The following is an 18,192-nucleotide window of genomic DNA, read 5'->3' on the forward strand; positions in this document are numbered from 1 at the left end:
GCTTTGTGGTTATTGCATTTTTCTATTTCTAGTTTAACTTCTGATGTATTGAATGGTGTTATTGGAAGCGTCATAGGGCAAGCACTATCCAGGAAGTCTCTTATTAAGTTTCCATCATCATTATTCTCTACTTGGTGTTCTTTAAAAATACCAGCTAAGTATTCTGCAAATGCTGAAGCTTTTTCCTCGTCTGATCTTCCCCAAGTACCATCATCTTTCTTAATTGGCGAGTTGTGTTCTGTAGGTCTCTTTAAGTGTTTTGTTGCCTTCCATATTGAGTGATCTTCTTTAGACAAGGTACTAATGTAGTGTTCAAATGTGGCATTGCGTGCTTCATTTAGCGCTGTTTTTAATTGTCTGGTTAATCGATTATATTCGTGTTTGTCATTAATGTTGCGGCTTCTTTGCCATCTACCTCTTGCTCTTCGTTTTTCGACTATTAGTTGTCTAATATAATTCGAAGTGGTATTTTTGTTTTCTTGCTTTGGAGTTGATGGTGTAGCTCGATATGCAGCTTGCTGAATTTGACAGGTGAAGTGGTTTATAGCCTTATCTATGTCATCTTTTTCTTTGAGTCTGATTCCAAGATTTATATTCGTGTCAAGCTGGTACTTGAATTCACACCAATTAGTTTTAGGGGAAGTCAACTTGGGTATTTCAGGTCGTTTGATTATGTGGGTGCTGATTGTTGCTATGATTGGTGTGTGGTCAGACGAGAGATCCCAACTTGCTTCTATGTTTGTGTAGTTTGCTGCAATTCCTTTTAGGATAAAGAAGTCGAGTAGATCTGGTAGTCTATTTGTATCGGACGGCCAGTACGTTGGTTGTCCCGTCGATAAGTAGGTGCAGTTTGTGTTGTTGATGGCATCTAGTAGGCTTCTGCCTTTTGGTGTAATGAGTCGTGAACCCCAATTCGTATGCTTTGCATTCCAATCACCTCCAACAATGAATTTGTTACCTAGCTTGTTGAATAGTTCTTCGTATTCTTCAGTTGTGATTCTATGTCTAGGAGGGCTATATATTGCAGCAATTTCGAAGTTCCAAGGCCTGGCATTTATATTAAGTATTGTTGCTTGTAGCTTATCTGTTTTATGTTCCGGCATTTGATGATGTTGTATATTGTTCCTTATAATTATTGCAGATCCTCCATGGGCTGTTCCATCTGGGTGACTAGTGTGGTAGACTGAGTATTGAGGTATTTTAATTACGCTTCTTTCTGTGAAATGCGTTTCGGATACAAAGAGGATGTCTATTATGTTGTCCTCTAGAAATTGGATTACTTCTGCTTTATGGTTTGCTAAACCATTTGCGTTCCATTCGGCTATTCGAACAGATCTAATGAATTTGATTAATTAATGTTGTTAGCGTGGTAAGGATCATGCTGTTTTGATTCATTAGTTGGGTGAACATTGCTTTAAATTCGTTTAAGAATAAGTTCATCTGAGACCCTATGTCAGCTACTTGATTTCCTGCTCTTACTGCTTGGGCATAGGATTGGGTTCCATTCTGTTGTTGGTACTGTGATTGTTGACTCTGATACTGTGAAGTTGGTGCTGGGTTAACATTTTGATGTGGGTTCTGATTATTATGGGTTGACTGATTTCCGCGTTGTCTATTATTTCTTACATTTTGCAAGTCCTTGTAAATTACGCAGCCTTTATAGTTTGCAGTGTGTTCTCCGTTACACAGGGCACATTTTGCTGGTGTATTTCTAGGTTTTGTACATTCTGGCGTTGGATGACTTCCTCCACATTTCACGCATGCGTAAGGTCTTGTACAATACGCTTTTGTGTGTCCATAACGTTGACAGCGCTGACACTGTGTTATATTTTTCTTTCTGTGAGGAGGTTCAAAGCTGACTTTCATATTGCCGATAGAATCCAGTGTATAGATGTGTTTGTTGTTTTCTTTCGGTTCTAGGTCCACATAGAACATTGACAGTGGTGATTTATTGACTCTGTGTAATACGTTAATGATATTACGGACAGTATGCCCTGATTTAGCTAGTTCACTTTTTATTTCTTCAACTGGCATCGAGTGGTGTAAATTTCTTATAACTACCCTATAAGCTCTATCTTGTTTTGCTTGGTATGTGTGGTGAACTATTTTGCTACTATTTAAATGCTGTATAAGTTTTCTGTATGACTCAATAGTTTTTGTGTTTATTTTTATTGTGTCATTTGGGAGAGCTTTCGACTGGTAGTCTTCTGCTTTAATGACTGTCGATAGGTTTTCAGTCATCTTTTTGATATCATTTACCCCATAGATAAATATAGGTGGAGGTTTAGGTGTTACTGGTGTGTTATTATTATCAGTTAGGTTTTCTAATGGTTCAAATCTGTTGTTTGTACTCACTTGCATTGTTGTTGTGTTATCATCTTTGGGGTTTGCTTTTCTTTTTTTTGTAATTTTTTTGACTGTTTGCCAATCATGGACATTTTCTATGGTTTCGTCGTCTTCATCGCTTGAGTTTTCCATGACAAGTTCCTCTCCACTGAGGATGTATTGGGAAGCATTTGATGTATTTGGTTGATCCATTTGAGGTGCAGGGAGGTTTTGGTTATATTGGTGATTATTGTTTGGGAATGGAGTAGGCGGGATATATTGGTTTGTTGTCTGTTGGCTGCTCCGGAATCCATAAAATGGGGGCGATATTACTGGAGGTTGTTGAGGCTGTGTATATATTTGGGGCACATTATACAACCCCCCATTTGGCACTTGATTTTGGTGGTACATTTCCTTAATATAGTACGCCACTGAGTTAAAAATTAATCACATAAATAGTAACTTAGAATTAATCACTCAAATCGTTTTTTAATTATTATTTCACTAATTACCATAAACTAGTCCCGGCCGATAGCCGAGACCGGCACAAAAACTTGGAACTTGGATCTCGAGAGCGATATGGTACGTCTTTACTGCTCGGAATCCAAATACACACTTCGATTTGTGAAATAAAAAAAGTTTTGTAAGATATATTGATTGTGGAATTAATGAATTTTTATTCTTTTATGTTATATAGATTTAGGTAATTTGCTATCTACGTAATAAAAAAATAAATGAATAATAATTAATTTTATGGTAGGAAATCATAATATTCAATCGCACATTGTCATGACTGTCATGGGGTAAACGACGAAAATTTTGAACATTTGAAGTGATTTTTTTAAATTTTTATCGGTCTTAGTAAATACATTATTACCTATTCTTTCATTGTAAAGTGATTTATTTAATGTTTTAATTTTTTTTACCAAACTATGACTATTGACGATTAGGCATGATAAGTTCTTCTTCACATGAATGTACAGAAACCTATTTCGAGTACTTTGTAAGCGTTAAGATATTTATTTTTGCACAAAAACGGCGCGTCGTATGAAAAAAGGGTAAAACATCGCGTGCGTTCGCAAAAAGCATACTTCACGAACGTTTTCATAAATAACTACTATCTTTGAAATATCTCAGTGGCGTACTATTTTTTTTAAATTTAGACCATTACCCGTATGCGCGCCAATGATGGATATAAAATGCTGGATTTTATATCAAAGAATGCGCAATAATTTTAGAGCAATAAATAAATCGTCAGTTTGTTAGAAAGATTTCAACACCTCCTTCCTCGGAAATGCATTTATAGAACAAACTATGTATCATTATTTTTTCATGTAGAGTTACTCATTAAAGTTTGTCGCACTTATTTAGAAACAGCCTGCATCCTTTCTAAGGATTTCCACAGTTTTCAGTATATTCCTTTACTCAACCGTTTTCTCCAGTTCTTTCTGTTTTGCCAGTCCCCTTCCCTCAGATTTCTTCTTTCCATTGCTTCGTCCACTTCATCTCAGAAAGATCTTCGGGGTCTGCCTCTCTTTCGTCTTCCTATCAGGCTCCGCTCTGTTATTCTGTTTATCCAACGTTTTTTGTTTGCTCTTCTCAGTGCCAATACCCAGGTTAATTGCTTCTATTATATGATCTAGTCATAGTCTATTATATCTGAGTTCATCCCCATTATTTTCTTAATCCCTTTGATCTCTTTTTGTTGCTCTGCAGCTTCGCCTTAGGAATTCCATCTCTATTACTCTTATTGTGTTTTTGGTTTTCTTATTTATTATACAATTTTCACACCCTTAAGTCAGGATACTTCTTTTTATAGAAGTTCAATTTTCGAAGAGATACTTCGATGTCTTTCTTCTATTGCTTCCCATAGCCTTGGTTCTAGGTATCGAGTCACAGAGGCCTACTCATTATATAAAAAACAATTATTAATCAAAGATTTTCAATTGAATTTACATGATTGTAGATGCCAAGGATATGACAACGGCTGTAACATGAAGGGAAAAAATAGAGGTGTACAAGTTCGTGTTTGCAAGGAATATCCTCATGCTTTTTTTTATACCATGTGGATGCCACTCCCTCATTGGAGATGCAGATTGTGCGCATGCAGTGCGCACAATCAACATCGTTTTTGGTATTGCACAACGTTTATACACATTTTTTTTCTGTTTGTTGACAATATGCATTTATCTTTATCTTTTGCTTCGCTCCTTCGTCGTTTGAACTTCAAATGCGCTCGTTATGCTCATGCCATATGTTGCATAGGCGTAACCAGGGGGTGGTTTTGGGGGTTATAACCCCCCCTTTTGGATGTACCTTGAGCTCTATACGCTTAACACCATTATTATTCCATACCCACAGAGACCTTCAAGTAGATGTAACCCCCCCCTTAGGATCATCCTGGTTACACCTCTGATATGTTGCATATATATAAAATATATTATGTAAAATGTATACTTATTTAAGAAATAGTACAGTAGTTATTATTTATAAACAATAACTATTGTACCACTTCTTGAATAAATATATTTTTACATAGTTCTTTATAATGAAATTTAAATTTTTTGCCTTTTTTACTATTTTTTATATTTGCAGTAAATTTGTATATTAGTATGAAAGGGCACCAAATTCGGTTTTGCCCGGGGCGCTCAAAACCTTAGAACCGGCCCTGTAGAAGGGCCATTAAAAAGAGGTTTATTTTTCATAAGTTGGATAATCATCTTGTGTTACAGAATATTGCGCTACAGCTACAGAGATAGAGCATATAAGTTTTAACGTTTCCAACAAAGAAACACACAGTTCTTGTATAGAACGACATAAAATAACGTAGTCGTAGTTACAACGATCGATTTATGATATTCTCCCTCTACAATTTTCTAAAATGTCAAATATCAAAATATGATAAAGTTATTTAGTAAAAAATAATAATATTTAGATTGGATAAAATTAGTTTTATAGTGAAATTGAAAACCCCTTTTAGCCTTATTATAACTATATCCGCTTTCTAAAAGAAATAAGGTCAGCTTATAAAGAAAATGTGAAAATATTATGTCTACTGGGAATACTTTATGGAAACTAAGGACTTTTTCACAAGTAAGATTAAATATTTATCCTCACTGTTAATCTTAAACTATTTATTATCCTCTACTACAGCCAATTTTTCATAAAATTTACTAAGCAAAACTATATTTATTATATTTTAATAGTAATAACACCTATCTGCCATAAAATAGAATAAATGTTTGACACCCCTGAAAAGACAGTGTTGTTCTACCATTAGTTTATTTTGGCTAATTAATCTGTTTTTTTAAATATAATCTAGATAAAATAGGAAGTCTAAATTGCGTGAAAATGTTTAAATGCTGAAAATAGAAATATATTAATATTTTTAAACATTTAAAAATAAGATGTTAGAAGTAAATTCTATTGGATTCTTCCTCCCATTTTAGATAAGTATAATCAATAAGTATACCTTTAACTAGATATATATAATGGATTTCTACGGTTGTCACTGCCTCTCCATACCCAGCTTCCAATTTTTTCTATCATAACACATATCTTCATCTAATTGCCTCGAATCCATTGCCTCCTGAATATTGTCCCTCCAGCTTCTCTGTGGTCATCCTCCTTTTCTTCTCTCCGGTGGGACCCACTCTAATATTTTTCTCGGCCAGCGAGTCTCATTCATTCTTTTAACGTGACCGAACCATGTCAGCTGTCTCTTTTCAATATCATCTATTATAGTTTTTTCCGCCTTCATACATTCTCTAATTGTCTCATTTCTAACATGTTGCGCTACAGCTACAGAGATAGAGCATATAAGTTTTAACGTTTCCAACAAAGAAAGTCTCAGTCAAAGAAAGCCAACAAAGAAAGTTTTCATCATGTCTTGTTGATATTAAAAGGGATCTTTCCATTATTAAAAGTTCCACCACCTCATCGTCTACACAGGGTGGCTCCGGGAATACTGCACCAGTGGTACATAATGTGATGTTTGAAGTGTCTGAGAGGCAAAAGAGAGCATGTAACTTAATGATGTTTAATTTAATCCAAAACAATGAGGAAGACGACTTATCTAGAGCCAACGACATCCTCTTGGGTCTGTCAGACTCCCCAGTCAACATACTGAGCTCAGCCAGAATTGGGAAACGCAATAAAAATGGACATCAATCATTACGCCTGACCCTTGAGTCTCCTGAGATTGTTCGTTCAATCTTGAGGAACAAAAGAAGACTCGATAGAAGCTTAAAAGTGTTTATTGAGGCTGACTTAACTAACGAACAACGTGCAGAGGTTAATTCTCTGAAAACAGAACTTAAAGAAAGGCAGCGTAATGGTGAATCAAATCTCATTCTAAAATATGTAAATGGTATACCAAAATTGCTCACAAAAAACATAGAAAATCAACAGAATTAAAAGTTCAAGCCACTTCGTCAATACCTGTTTATTTTCAGAACGTCAGAGGTCTGCGAACAAAACTTAATCTACTCTATGAGAATATATCATACTCACAATATGACATTATAGTGCTAAATGAAACTTGGTTGACTAGTGACATTAACAATTCTGAACTACAAATGTTCGACTATAACATCCACCGAAAGGATAGATCTTTATCAACAAGCATTTTTTCTCGTGGAGGTGGGGTGCTTATAGCTGTCCGTAAAACAATATCTAGCACAGTTTTGTTAGCAAGTAACAGTGTTGAACATTTGTTTGTTAAAATTGAAGTTGGAAGCAATAAGATCATCATTGCTACTGCTTATTTCCCACCACGAAGTGAACCAGAGAAATATTGGGAGTTTACGGAGAATGTGGAGAAACTATCGGATGAAAATCCGGATCACAAGCTTTGTATCCCTGGGGGACTTTAACCTTCCTTACTGTAACTGGTCCAAGGATGGAATGTCTTCAGTGGGTACCCCTTTGATAGGAGCTTCACCTCGTGAAGTTGAATCCATACAGATTCTCTCAGCTTCATGTTCATACCATAACCTTTATCAAGTCAACTCCATTAAAAATGCACACAACAATTTGCTGGATCTGATTTTCATGGACGATGGCGAAGCTAAGATATCAACAGCAGAGATAGTCCTACTTCCTTTGGATATTCATCATCCACCTATATCTTTTGAATTTAAGTGTGAATCATGTGTTAACAACCCTGGACTGACTGGTGATGCTTTTTATAGAGATTTCCATGCGATGAACGTCCTAGATGTTACAAGTTTTCTTTCTCAATTTAATTGGGATAATTTGTTTAAAAATAAGTCTCTTGATGACATGATCAGTATTTTTTACGATATTATATACTTAACAATTGATCTTTATGTTCCTGTTAAAAAGTATTCAGCAAAGAAATTTCCGGTGTGGTTTTCTCCTGATCTCAACGTTACGATTATTCAGAAAAAGAAAGTTCACAAAGAATATCTAAGAACTAAATCCCCCACTCTCTTTAATGAGTTTTCTGCATTAAGGGCTCAATGTAAACGCTTAAAACAACAATGTTATCGTGATTACATTGCATTAACTGAATCATCTCTCAGGGATAATATTAGAAATTTTTGGAAATTTGTTAGTAATAAAAATAGCAAACCTAATATACCATCAGTTGTACACTATAATAATATCACTGGTTCTAGTGGTACAGAAATTGTTAATTTGTTTGCTGAATACTTTTCAAAAACTTATAGTGATAGAGATTGTGATTTGCAGGATAATATTTTAGATTCTGGTGACATCAACTTATCACAATTTACTATATCTCAATTTGTCATTTCTTCTATATATGAAAAACTTTCCATTTTGGATAGCAACAAGGGGCCAGGTCCAGATGGTCTTCCACCTTCTTTTCTTAAACACTTAAGCTTTTTACTTTCGAGACCTCTTTTTCACATTTTTAACCTGTCATTAAAGACCGGGATGTTCCCAGACTACTGGAAAACTAGCTTTATTACCCCAATACTAAAATCTGGAGATAAGTCTCAAGTGAACAATTATCGTCCGATTAGCATTCTGAGTTGTATTCCCAAAGTTTTTGAGAGTCTTGTTTGTGACTATTTGTCAGCAAGTTTAAAATGCTGTTTTATCAACCAGCAATTTGGATTTCTCTCTAGCCGCTCCACTGAACTTAATTTATTGTCATTTACCGACTTCCTTGTGGAATCTCTTGAAGGTGGCTTCCAGGTTCATGCTGTATACACAGACTTTACAAAGGCGTTTGACCGGGTAAATCACAAGATTTTAATCAATAAGTTGAGAGGTCTGGGTATCCAGGGTGAACTTTTAGAATGGTTGTTATCCTACCTATCTGAAAGAATACAATTAGTGCGTGTTCAGGGTTTTCAATCGTTTGAAATTAAGGTACCTTCGGGAGTGCCACAAGGGTCACACCTTGGACCCCTTCTATTCAATATCTATGTTAATGATATTGCCTCCTGTTTCCACTTTGCTTTTTTCCTAATGTTTGCTGACGATTTAAAATTATATTTGAAAATCGAGAATGATGGTGACTGTCAAAAATTACAATCTGACTTGGATCGGTTGAGCTATTGGTGTGATAACAACGGAATGGAACTTAATGTTAAAAAGTGTCACTTAATGGTTTTTGGTCGAAACAGAACTCCTGCAAATCATATCTATACTATTAAGGATTGTCTTTTAGACTCTGTATCTCAGATAAAAGACCTAGGTGTTGTGCTCGATTCCAGCTTATCCTACATCCCCCATATCTCATCTATTGTCTCAAAATCATTTCAACTTTTAGGGTTTATCAAACGTTGTGCAAAAGACTTTCTAAATATCCCATCCATAAAAGTATTGTATTGTTCACTTGTGAGACCTCACCTAGATTACTGTTCATGTGTTTGGTCTCCACACTATAACACCCATATTCTAGCTATTGAGAGAGTTCAGCACAAGTTCTTAAGATTTGTTGCATTTAAACAAAATCAGAGGGTTGATGAAATTAACTATTCTAATATAGAAAAGTCACTCAACATAACCTCTCTCCAAATCCGACGCATGCATAAGGATCTCACAATGTTTTATAATATACTACACTCCAATAATTTTAGTCCTCAACTATTGGAGAAAATTAGCCTCCATGTTCCCAGTAGACAAACGAGGCTAATTCAACCTTTTTACATTAGACCGCATCGCACTAACTACGGACACAACTCCTTCATGTCCAGAACACCTAGATTTGCTAACCAATATTCGGAAGGTTTAGATTGTTACAGTTTTCCAAATAAATTTAAAGCTCAGCTTAAAAACTGTGCCTGATAACTTGATATCCTTGTGTTTTGTACATTTTTTGTTAATGTTTGTTATTTATTTAATGTTCCTAGTTTGTATGATTAAAGTTTTTAAATTTACTTTAGGTTAGGTTATAAATCTCCTGTGATTAATGTTTATACTGTATTTTAATTGGGTGATTGCCCGTTGATAAATAAATAAATGTTCTAATCTCGAAACCTGACAACTTCTCAAAAAGTCCATTTCTGTACTAAGTAGCTTCTTTTTATTTCTTGCACTTATGTCCCAAACTTCTGCACCATAGATTGTAGCGCTCTTCATTATACTTTCATATATTCTTCTCTTTGTTTCCTTCCTGATATCTTTGTTCCATAAAATTGAATTGAGGGATCTAGTGATGCTTCTACCTTTATTGATCCTGTGTTGTATTTCATCTTCACTATTTCCTCGTTTGTTAACTATAGCTCCCTAATATTTGCATTTTTTCACACCAACAATATGTCCTTGTTCCAATGGTAGGTTTTCAATGTCTTCGTTTCCCACTATGAAGTATTCTGACTTTATCCATATTTATTACTAATCCTGCCTGCTGGTAATGTTTATTTAGCTTCCATATCATATAGCTTAAGTCATCTTGATCTTGGGCTATAACAACTTGGTCGTCCGCAAAGTATAATGTAAATAGGGAGTCGTCTCCTACTTTCAGTCCCATAGGTTTTACTGCTTTTGTCCACCTGTGTAAGGATTGGTCAAGGTATATTTTAAAGAAAGTGGGAGATAGACAACATCCTTATTGGAGGATTTTTGAAGTATTAAATGCCTCAGTGAAATTTTTGCCGTTTTTGATTCTGGTGTTAGTGGTCTCATATAACATTTTACTTGCTTGTATGAGTTTTCCATCGATACCGATGTCTTTCATTGAATTTTATAGTTCTATTTTGGCGACACTATCATAGGCTTTTTCTAGGTCGATACGAGTAAAGTGCGTTTCCTGATTTCTCTGTATTCTTTTTTCTAGTGCTATTTTTAAAGTGAAGAGATTGTCTACTGTTGAAAGTCCCGCACGAAAACCAGCTTGTTCTTCAGCTTGCTTTCCTTGAATTACTTGTTCTATTTCATTTCTTAATATCCTGGAGTATAATCTTCCAATGGTGCTGATGACTGCGATTCCCCTATAGTTTTTGGGGTTGTTTTTAGGTCCCTTCTTATGTATGGGAGTAATATGTGATGTTAGCCATTCATTTAGTACTTTCGAAAGGTTTTTTAAGCATATCCCATAGTTTGGATGGTCCATATTTTATTAATTCAGGATAAATTCCTCCAGCTCCGGGAGCTTTCCGGGATTTCATAGTTTTAACCCTGGAGCAGTCGTTTTAACCCTGTTAGGAAAAATCTAACATTTTACCCTTTTTCGTTATAACTCCATGAAAAATTTTGTAACATAATTTTCCACTGTTAAGTGCCTTGAGGAAGGGTGTAGTAATGTGTAGGTTTATTTTTTTTAATGTTTTTTCTTCTTCTTTTTTTTTGTGGAATTTTTGGCTTTGGTGAGAACCAATTAGCATTAATAATTGTTAAAAATAATATTTCTAACATAACAAGTAAATAAAAATACTATAAAATAAAAATTTGTTGTAAATTCGAATTTATATTCGTATTGTTACATAAAATCTAATAATTTCTTAAAATGTTGTTCCCACTCGGCATCAGATATATTCTTAATTGTGTGCCCACCTTTTTGTGATGTTCTGACATTCTTTATCATCTTCCATGCTTCTGAACTTCTAGTTCCTCCTAATTGTTGCTCTATGTATTCACATTTTTTGATCCAGGTTGCGTTTTTTTTAATCACTTCTCTTTTTACTTCTCTATTTTCTCTGTATTGTTGTTGAATCTCAATGTTTTCCTGATTTTGTAGGCGTTGTAAGTGAAGTTGTTTTTTCTTCTCTATTTTTAGTGATAAAATAGAAAGTCTAAATTGCGTGAAAATGTTTAGGTAAATGCTGAAAATAGAAATATATAAAGTTCTTGTAAAATTCTTGCAGTGATTAAGTCGAACCCTGGGGACTTTTTCGGATTCATATCTGTTTGGATTTTGTTGAAAACTTGTTTGGCTGTGAATTTCTCCAACGGTGCTTCTAGTTGGTATGGATATTCTAAATACAATTGAATATTATCTTCTGCATCAGAGTTGTTGTTTTGGGCATGTGGTTGGAACACTTCCTCCAGGTATTTGGCAAAGATTGTGGCTTTTTCGTTGTTACTTTTAGCCCATCGTCCGTTACTGGCCCAGATAGGCGGATTAGAGAGTTGTGGTCTGTTAATCTTTCGTGTTGCCTTCCATAGCGAGTATTCGGAGGTTTCCGTGGCAGATAGATTTTGTAGATATCGTTTTATGTCGTTGTTTTTATTGTTGTTTAACAAAGTTTTTAGTCGCGCTGTAGCTTGGTTTAATCTATTTTTATCCTGGGGTGCGCGGATTCTTTGCCATACTTTTCTTAGTCTTCTTTTTTCTACGATTTTTTCTTTTATTTCGTTGGGTAAATCTTTGTGTATGATTGTTCTTGGTTGTGTAGGCGTTGACTGCCAGCCAGCTTCCTGAATTATCTTACTTAATTGATTTACTGCTTCGTCAATTTCGCCATCCTATTTTAGTGGGATGTTTAGATCCAATCTCTCATCAAGGATAGCCCGGAATTTAATCCAATTGGTATATTTACTACTTAGATATGGTGGACGTTCTGTTTCGAGGATATTCGTGGATATCATGACCAAGACAGCAGAGTGGTCGGATGAAAGATCGAAACAAGATTGTGCTGTCTGGGATTCAAGTGGCATTCCTTTCGTCACACAGAAATCAACCAAATCTGGAATTTTGTTTGTGTCTGTGGGCCAATATGTGGGTTCGCCAGTAGATATGTATTTAAGGTTGTTGGTTTCCATTGCCATGTATAATTGCCTACCTTTCGGGGTTATTAGCCTGGATCCCCAGTGAGTGTGTTTTGCGTTATAATCGCCGCCTGCTAGAAACCTGTTTCCAAGTGTGTTGAAGAATTCTTGGTATTGATTTTTGGCTATAGTATGTCGTGGTGGACTATATACTGCAGTTACTGTTAAGGGACCGTTCCAGTCTTCTATGCTAATACTTGTTGCTTGTATAATATAGTCTCTTTTAAACTTATTAAACTCGTGGTGTTTTATCGATGACTTAATTATGATTGCAGTTTCTCCATGTGCAGTGCCATCTGGATGTTTGGTGTTATATATTGCATAGTTGGGAATTCTCAGATAGCTTCTGTTTGTAAAGTGTGTTTCAGATATTAACATTATGTCGATGTTGTTTATTAGTATAAAAGCTTTAACCTCTTGAGCATGATTTGTTAGCCCGTTGGCATTCCAAATAGCTATTTTTAAGAATTTGATCATTTTGTTAATTTAGTGACGACGGTGGTGAGAAGATTTAACAGTGTACCCATTTGTTCCATCAGGACTTTTAAGATATTCTTTAGTTCAGCCATGTCATTTGAGGCGGGAGTATTGGTAGTAGTTACTTCTGTTTGATTTGTATTACTGTTCATAATTTGTTGTGAGTTATTAACGATTTGGGCGTAGGTAACTCCTGCTTGGACATGTTGTGCATGATTAATTGGCATGTTATATACATACATATGCGAAATTGCACCCCGACTTACACGAATTTGACTTACGCGGTTATCGCTTGGTCCCACCTATCGCATAAGTGCGGGGTATTACTGTATGTAGAATTTTATCAATAAGTTATCTTTGTTTGTTTCTCTATGAAAACTTCCAAGTATGATAGAAAGAGATTTGTCAAAATTACATTTTATCTATTGGTTTTCTATGTGTCCTGATGCATAAACTTTTTAACATTTTCTATGTGGATCACATGGTAATAATGGCTATCTAAATATCTGTCATTATCATAGAGCCATGACATGTAAAATTGATTTAACACTTTATCTACTTCATCATCATCTGTGACCATTGACAGCCCATGGAGTGTCATGGTCGCCCATTGGGGTTTCTAGGCTCATAAAGTTTTACATGGTGAGGAGACCAACCACAGGCATAATTCCGCAAAAGTTCTAAACGTTATATCTAAAATATTACTTTCTTGTTTGTCTTTTTTGAGGAGATATTTTCGATGTTATGTGTGTTTTGCTTACTTGACTATAGTTGACCATGTTTTCCTTTCCTTTGCTTGTTTTTCATTCTTGTATTCCTAGGTATCTCAAATCTTGGTTAATACCATCAATTCATCTCTTTCTAGGCCTACTTACTACTTTTTTGTATTCTTCTTATCCATCTTTTCTACGTGTCCCAACCAACTCAGTGGTTTACTTCGAATTTCTTTTATGATTGTTGATCTATTAAAAATTATATTTATGTCATGGTTCATTCTTATACACCCCATTCGTCTGTATAGGACCATATATTTTCCTTAAAATTTTTCTTTCATATCTAAGAAACTGTTCCTCTTGTTTAGTAGTCAAAGTCCATATTTCCGATGCATCCATTGCTACAGGTCTCATAACTGTTGTGTATATTTTTACTTTTGAATTAATATACCGATTTTGACTTTATGATATTCTGTAGGCTGTAGAAGCATTCTTTTTCAAGTGAAATTCTCGCTGTTACCTCATCACTGTTTTTATTTCCTTCTGTAACTATTGATCCCAAATATTTGAAATGGTCTACTCTTTCAAATTTCTGCCCGCTCAAAGATATATGAGTGCCTTTCGTTTGTACTTTTTCCTGAGTTGTTTTCATGTACTTTGTCTTTGAGACATTAACTTCTAGACGCATAGTATGTGCCGCCTTTTTAAAATATGTATAAATCTTTTCTAGGTCTTTTTATGTCCAGCTAATTATGTTTATAATATCATCTGTGTAATCTATGACTTGATTGATCTTTGTAAATATTGTACCTTCTCTATCTATAGGAGTTTTCCTGATAAAATTAAATTGTTAATACAAAAATATGTAGCAAAAAGAGAATACATATCTGTGTAATATCTGTGTATTAATAATTACCCCAGGAAGCAAATCATAATCCGGTCAACTTAGACATCAAATTAGTTGGCAAATAACAAAAATTGCCGGAGAGCCAAATTTTGGTGGAGAGCTAGAGTTTACCATAACAAATAAAGTTTTAAAAGTCCCCATCGATCCCATCGATCCCATGTGTGCAACTAAAGTTATTCGAGGTCAAAGGTCAAAATTTGAGATTTTTTGGATTTTCTCGAAAACGGTAAGTTTTATAAAAAAAAACATCAAACCAAAGTTGTAGATCTTAACATTCTCTACAAAAATAGTCCTTAAAATTTTTTTCCTAAGAGTTACCATTCCTGAGATATCGCGATTTTAAAAGTTACTTGATACATTAATTATATGCACATATAAGCCACGTATATACATAATGTGGCACTTAAGACAAGTATAAATGCCTATTTGTGTCTCTTTTATATAATATATCTGAAAATATTTCTTCAAAAGATAATCAGTCCCAAACTGAATTTCCTCTATCCACGTGGCCTTGAAAAACATTTGGCTATACCATTGTTTAAAAAAGAACAGATTGTCTATTGTAAACAATGGCTACATTATTGTCCGTAGGTCTTGTTCATATTATCTGTTTCTTTTAGTACTAAAGGTTCAGTTCAAGTGAACTACTTATTAAAAGCGTCTACCATTTAGCAGACATTACGGGCTTACAGTGACAGTGCTATTTGACGGCTACAGTGACTCGACAAAGAATATTAAAGCTGCAGAACAACGTCGTCGAACTACAAAAACATCATCGGGTTCCGAGATTATCTTTGATGAAAATATAACAGTTCCAGCGAATCAACAACAATTTTTCGCTAAGATTAATAATAAATCTCGTTTCATTTCCATGTTAACTGACAAATTAACAGCTGCGAATATTGAAGTGAAACAAGCTAAAAATGACGCATATGTCCTTATAATTGAGACAGCAATTGAAAAATTTAAGGTAACAAACACAACAATTGTAGTTGGTGAAGATGTTGATTTGTTAGTACTGCTTACTGCAAGGACTCCAGTAGATAAAGTTATTTATTTTCTGAAACCTGGAAGGGCTCAACAGCGAACAGAGATATATTCTTCGAAAAGTTTATCGGCTTATCCCAAATACCAAAAGTACATTTTATTTTTACATGCGATAACCGGCTGCGATACTACGTCAGCAATGTACAGAAGGGGCAAAACGTCAGTACTTAAATTATTCGAAAAAAAAAAGATTTGACTGACTGCTGTAAAGTTTTTACAGAACTTGATTTCACACCGCAAACAATAATTACGAAAGGAATTCGCTTTCTTCTTGCGGTTTATGGAGCTCCAAAAAAAATTAGTTGTCTTGATAAATACCGATACTTAACTTTTGTAAAAAAATACGCGAAACAAGAAACAAGTACAACTATCATGTCTTCCTCCAACATCAGCATCTGCTTTTCAACATTTGTATCGAATATACATATTATCAAGTTCAAACATGGCTAGGCAATGAACTGAATCCAGAAGACTGGGGTTGGAAATTAATAGGTCCAGTAACCTGCTCCAGAAAACTCATTAACACTTTTTTTTGTAATTGCAAAAAAGGTTGTAGTGCCAAATGTGGATGTAAAAAAGTCGGGTTGCTGTGTTCTCTAGCGTGTACCAACTGCCAAGGTCAGTCTTGCTCAAATGTCCAGTTTAGTACAACAGAGAAAGACTCCTGTGATTTTAATGAAGAGACCAATGACTCAGTCACATTTGAACAATTTTTGAACATCCAGCAAGAGGAAGAGGAAGAAGATGAAATCGAAGAAGACTTGACTGTTGAAGTAGACTTTCAAGAATATGACTCTGATTAAAATATCTAAATAAATCAAAACAATAGTTAACCTAATAATCAATAGCAATATCAATAATCAATATCAATAATAAGGTAATATCTAGAACTCGACCGATATTGTTTCCTTAAATTATCCTAAAATTGTCAAAACAGTTAGTGGAGTAGGCCTACAGGGGAAACCACGGTAAAAAAAACGCGCCGAGTACACTTCCTTACAGGTGGTGTGGAAACGTGTGCATATCATGTATAATGTGACTCTTAGAATCGCGATATCTCAGGAATGACAACTCTTAGGAAAAAAAAATAGTAAGGAGTATTTTTGTAGAGAATTTTAAGATCTACAACTTTGATTTAAGGTTCTTTTTTGATGAAACTTACCGTTTTCGAAAACAATCCAAAAATCTCAAATTTTGACCTTTGACCCCGAATAACTTTTGTTGCACACATGGGATCGATGGGGACTTTAAAAACTTTTATTTGTTATAGACAAAGAGCCGCTATAGGTGAAAATTCTTAATCATTTTAGGCACGACGGGACCCTATAACTTAAATAGTAGAACCTAAAAGAAAACGTTTGAACACTGTGCCGTCACTTTTCAGTGGCACATGCGTCTACAGTGGCGCATCAAACTTTCCACTTATGGACGGGCTACATAAATTAAAAAATACCCTCCCTCATTACCAGAATTTAATTTTTTTCATTTTTTAAAAATTTATGTGATTAAGACATAAGATTCATCGTAATTTTAACCCACCACCCCCTTCTCCCTGCCCCCACCATCAAAAACTTTATTTTTCGATTTTATTTTTTTTTTGGTGGGATGCAATCAATTTTAAAATTTCAAAAAATTTACACGCATAGTTAAGGCTTTTATAAAACACGTCTATTTTTTATAGACCTGTAGGTTGAATGTACATAACCTCAAAAAATTTTTATTTTTTTTTTGAAAAAAAGTATATAACTTTTTTTTGGGGATAGCTGCAGATCTAATTTTTTCTTAATCTTGTGTATTTTATCAAACACTATATTCCTGATTTTTTTCAGATTTTTCTGTAACGTTAGTCACCTTCAAAAATCCAAAAAACTGTTTTTTAAGGGGGTTTTGGGGGGTTTGAACGTGTTTTTCTGATTTTTAAATATTCTAAAGAACTCAGTTACTTCAAGTTACGTATAACCTATAAAAACAAAATTGATTTGATATATTATGAAGTCTATAAAATAGGGAAAATCCCCCAAAACCCCTCAAAAAACAGTTTTTCGGATTTTTGAAGGTGGGGAGACTTACGGAAAAATCTGAAAAAAATTAAAAATATAGTGTTTGATAAAACACACAAGATTAAGAAAAAATTAGACCTGAAGCTATTCCTCAAAAAAAGTTATACGCTTTTTTGAAAAAAAAAAAATTTCTTTTAATTTTTTGAGGTTATGTACACTCTACCTATGGGTCTATAAAAAATAGGCATGTTTTATAAAAGCCTCAACTATGCGTGTGAATTTTTTGAAATTTTAAAATTGATTGCATCCCACCAAAAAAAAAAAAATAAAAACGAAAAATAAAGTTTTTGATGGTGGGGGCAGGAAGAAGGGGGTGGTGGGTTAAAATCACGATGAATCCTATGTGTTAATCACATAGAACTTAAAAAAATAAAAAAAATTTAATTCTGTTAGTAAGTTCTGTTAATTTTTAATTTATTTATCCCGTCCATAAGTGGAAAGTTTAATGCGCCACTGT

At 34.5% G+C, this 18,192-nt stretch overlaps 1 protein-coding gene across 1 annotated transcript in view; it reads left to right on the forward strand.

The window, feature by feature from the left end:
* The first annotated feature begins 5,201 nt into the window (after window positions 1-5,201).
* The window catches only part of LOC114344367 (tyrosine-protein kinase hopscotch), a 50,836-nt gene continuing 37,845 nt past the window's right edge, over window positions 5,202-18,192 (forward strand). The window contains exon 1 of the mRNA XM_028295203.2: window positions 5,202-5,418. The gene's annotated coding sequence lies outside the window, so the exon portion shown is untranslated. The remainder of the gene's footprint in view (window positions 5,419-18,192) is intronic.

This window comes from Diabrotica virgifera, chromosome 10 (genome assembly GCF_917563875.1).
Source record: "Diabrotica virgifera virgifera chromosome 10, PGI_DIABVI_V3a".
Taxonomy (NCBI): domain Eukaryota; kingdom Metazoa; phylum Arthropoda; class Insecta; order Coleoptera; family Chrysomelidae; genus Diabrotica; species Diabrotica virgifera.